This window comes from Triticum aestivum, chromosome 1B (assembly GCF_018294505.1).
Source record: "Triticum aestivum cultivar Chinese Spring chromosome 1B, IWGSC CS RefSeq v2.1, whole genome shotgun sequence".
Lineage (NCBI taxonomy): Eukaryota > Viridiplantae > Streptophyta > Magnoliopsida > Poales > Poaceae > Triticum > Triticum aestivum.
In genome coordinates, this window is record NC_057795.1 from 18,646,696 (window position 1) to 18,651,062 (window position 4,367).

Genomic DNA, 4,367 nt, shown 5'->3' on the forward strand with positions numbered 1-4,367 from the left:
GCAAGAAACACATATATTAGGTTTCTGAATGGCAAGAGCTGAAAAAGAACAGAGCCTTTACTTTGAATTAAAAAAACCAAGGTTAGTCTTATTTACCATTTTATTGATGCTTTGCTCTGAAGAGGAGGATCCTAGAGCTGGCAGGAACGATGAGACCTGAAATTGAAAATATCTCTTCAGAGTTAGGGTTTAGACTCGAGAAGTACTGTGGTTGATGCAGAACCGGTAGCAAATCATGTAAGCAACATGCCACTAAGGAATTGCATAAGCTAGGCCGACGACTTGCCTGACGAATGTTGGGATTCTGGCCACCATGTTCCAGTTGTTGGCTGAATCCAACCAAGGCTTCGGTTGCACGCACGGTACGATCCTGATACAGGTTTGAAAGTAGTAGATAACATCAGGAACATGTAAAGTAAAAACGGTGTGGGTGTGGGTTGGAGGAAGGTGTATACCTGGGTGTCCTCGATACCAGACAGCCTTGACCCCTGCATATTCAAGATAAATAAGTGCACCCGTGAGTGATATGTAGCTCCTGTAAGCAAGGTATGCATGTTTCAGGGTACAAGGCACCTACCCATATCTCAACCGTACGGCTGACTTCTTGGAGCTCCTTCTGAAAGGCGCTCAGATCCACATGGATCACTGCGACCTACAAAGACAGTAAATAAATTTAGTAAAAAATCAAAATGAAATAAATAAGGAATAAAGCCAAAAAAAAATCAAGTCGAAGATAGAAGAGTCCAGATTGCAGATGAATAAATGGAAACTCAAAAAGTATCATTATGATTCTCAAAGAATGAGGGCAAGGGGATTGAAACCGAGAAAGGTTTCTTCTTATAATAAGACGTGATTTAATCTGCATTTGTTCGGTACAAGAACAATATTTTTCTTTAATTATATGATAAATGTAAAGTGTTCAATTAGAACATGAAAATGTGACTCAGTTGGTCTTAGTTAGTCTTCGGGATGGAGTGGAAGAAGGACGAAGACTCTCGAATGAGGAAAATGATCCCTTTGAAACAATTCACCGAGGAGCCGTATGAGGTGTGAAAATGTCATGTACGGTTCTGTAGAGGTCTCATTGTTTCGCTTCGCTATCCAAAAGTACCAGAAAGGAAATATTTATGCAGCAAAAATGTTCCGACGAACCTCATCCCTTGTCCCTTCGATAATTTCTTGTGTTTCATCTAGATTAGCATCGACCCGGTCGATCCTCCCGGAAAGATGTTTCTTCGTAACCTGAAATGGACACATATATGTTCTTCATGTAAGATGAAAAGGTCAAGATGGATGTACAGCATGGTTCAGAACAACGGTCGATAATGTGCAACATCAGTAAAAAAAAATACCTTACCTGTATTGTATTTGAAACATCATCTAATTGTTTACCCACGACATCGCAGGCATCGGCTAGACCGCGCTTCGTCACCAACATCATGTCAGAAATCTTCCAACCCTGTAAATTATCGCGTGAAATTTAGATACTAGCGCGGTGAATTTGCAGTTCTAGATATGACTTCAACAACAGAATGACCTGCAATTAGAAGGAAATAATCTAGGATAGCATTACGGCCTCGGTGTTGTGTAATCTTGGGTCACCTAAAAGAATGAGAGTTTACCTTCCACCTGACGTATGCGTAGCCTATAAGCCCAGCAACAACAATTGCTGTTATGGTATACGAACCAGACCCTACAAAAAAAGAAGGTAAGATATAATAATAGTAATTCACATATTAAATACGTACCAGCTATAAGAATTCACATATTCAGATAAGATTTGTAAAATCCAACATAAGACATTTGCATAATCAATTTGGTTGAGAATCGATCGAGACAAGAAAACAAGCGAGCACTGACCTGATGTGTCGGAGATAACCGTAACATTCTCGTCTCTATGGCGTACGGCTCGCTGTACCTCCTCCTTGATACTGTTGAGCTGAAAATGTTTAGCAGAGTCAAGCAACTCCATTTTTAGATCTAGAGTCTGTCAAACCAATCTGGCCGACACGAAAAACAAACACATCCACAACAAACCTGAGACGCCAACTGATCGCTACTGCCGTCTTTGCCGTGCTTTCCATTATTCTTCACAAACTACATACAGGAGGAGACAAACAAGGTTACAAAATTGTCACACGGCGTGTATACAATCGAATCAACCCGACTGATCGAGAATAAAGGCACGGAGGCAAAGGTAGGTCATGGAAGTAGGTAATTACATGGGCAAGCGTGTCCCCGATGATAGGGACTTTCTTGGCGTCGCCTCCTGTAAGAATAGTGCTCAGATATCCTGCCAACAGGCCGAGAAGAAACAAAGTTTTTGCAATCCGTTAGTATGCTTTGCAGAAGAATCTACGGCGTTCCCCTAAAGGCTAACGGCAGATTGTTGTTCAAGAACAGAGGCTGCAATTCTCAACCAAATGGGGGCAAAAGGCTGCGAAGAACAATTCTGTATGGAACCCCCACTTCTCCCTTGCTTGGATCTACTTACTTGCTTCAAAGTAAACTAGGAACGAAAGTGATCCGTTAATCCGTATGTATCCACCCAGCGCGCAGGTAAGCTAAACCCTAAGCAGGAAGCTAGATACTATAAGCTAAACCGTAAGCAGGAAGCTAGATGTAAGCTAAACCCCAGCATCGGACATCAGATAGATTCGCAAGGACGCGACAGTTGCCGCCGCCGGCGGCTGAGATCACCATAGATCGATGCATGGTAGATAGATGTGGACCGGAGCTGAGGGGTGGTTAATTAGCACGGGAACTCACCGGAGCCAAGCACGACGGCGATGTTGCCGAGCGCCATGGCGGTGAAAAGCCAAGCCCGGCAGCACAGCCGAACGAGAGAGCACCGGAGCTAGCACGCGGCCCTCCGACGGCGACGGCGACGGCGAGATCGGGCGCGCACGTACGGCTGGGGGCAATTCCGCTCCCTGGTTTACTATTCTCTCGCCGTATGTAATGTACGTGTCTGTATTGCCTGCCGGCGGTTAAAACCAACGAACGAATAAACGGAAGCAGAATCTAGTTGGATTTGGTTTCTTCCTTCCTTCCTTTTTCCGGAATTTCCCTGGCCGTTGGGTTTTAGAAGGACGGGAGTGATCCGACGGCCGAAGCCGTCAATTTGTATGCCCTCAACTTTTCTTTTGAGCAAACGTATGCCCTAAACGAGAACACGCAGCTCGGCTTGGTTATCGTGAAATATGATATCAGGTGGGTGGCCCTTTTGGCATTGATTGATTAACCAATACTCCCTCCGTTCCTTTATATAAGGAATGGAATGTAAGTGATCCCGGAAGCGCTCCCTCCGCGTCGTCTCCCGCGAGGCGGCCGGAGGCCAACCCCAACCCTCGCTGCCGCTCCCTCCTCCCCCCTCCTCCTCCCTCGCCGCCGCCCAGGGGCGCGGCCGGGCGAAGCCCTGCTGCTGCCGGCGGCGGCGGGGCACCTTTGTCTCCCCGCTTGGGCGTTGCTGGCGCGGGCCCGCGCCCCGGGCCGGGTCGTGGAGCTGCGGCCGGGCTTCATGGCGGCGCGGCGGGCTGGGGCGGTTCCCTGTCGTCCCTCCCCCCCCCCCCCCCGCAGCGGGCAGCTAGGCGGGTGGCGCACCTGTGTCCGAGACGGTGGCGGCTCCTGCGCGACCAGATCTGGCTCATGGCGGCGCGGGCTGCGGGCGGTGCAGGCTGCCGGTGGCCTCCTTTGTCGTGGACGCGGCAGGTGGTGGTGGCACCGCGGCAGATGGTGGTGGTGGTGCGGGCTGGAGGTCGGAGTCGGCGGCCGCAGCGGCTTTTTCGGATTTGGCCTCTCGGCGGCGCGGGCCGCGACGGCTAGGGCTGCGGGCGGCGGCCCTGACCGAGGCCCCCTCGGCTGGTCGGGGTGGCGGCGCAGTGGCGGTGGCTCCGGCGCTTGGAGCTCGCCGGGCGACGCAGATGGGCAGCGGCCGGGCGTGGCTGCTGCTCCGGCCGTGGGCGGCGGCATGGGCAGGTCTCGGTGGCCTACCGGTGTCGTGGCGGCTTCACGGTGGCTCGATGGATCTGTCCGCGGCAACGACCGGCTTCTTCGGCGTTGGTTTGTCTGTGTTCGGGCCGTCTCGACCTTCACCCCATCTCCTCGTCGCCCGGACGCTACTCCCATCAAAGGGCTGGTCCTCTCCTAGCTACGGTCCACCGCTCATCTCGCGCCTGATGCAGCAGGACAGAGCTCGTCTCGCGCACGATGCAGCAGGACCAAGCTCGTCTCGCGCACGTTGCAGCAGGACTGACCTCGTCCCCCTCTCGTTGCTGCAGGACTGAGCTCATCTCGCGCTTGGGGCAGCAGGATGGGTCGGTGGATGCCAGTTCTGGCCGACCTATTGGGTCTCGACGCTAGGGGTC

General features: G+C 51.2%; 1 long non-coding RNA gene across 1 annotated transcript; it reads right to left on the reverse strand.

Moving 5' to 3' along the window:
- Positions 1-335: 335 nt before the first annotated feature.
- On the reverse strand, positions 336-1,250 carry LOC123084920 (uncharacterized). The gene is made up of 4 exons (XR_006439461.1): positions 1,153-1,250; positions 578-652; positions 456-488; positions 336-370 (listed from the first exon to the last, which is right to left on the reverse strand). It is a non-coding gene; the product is annotated as an uncharacterized lncRNA (long non-coding RNA).
- Between the last annotated feature and the right edge of the window lie 3,117 nt (positions 1,251-4,367).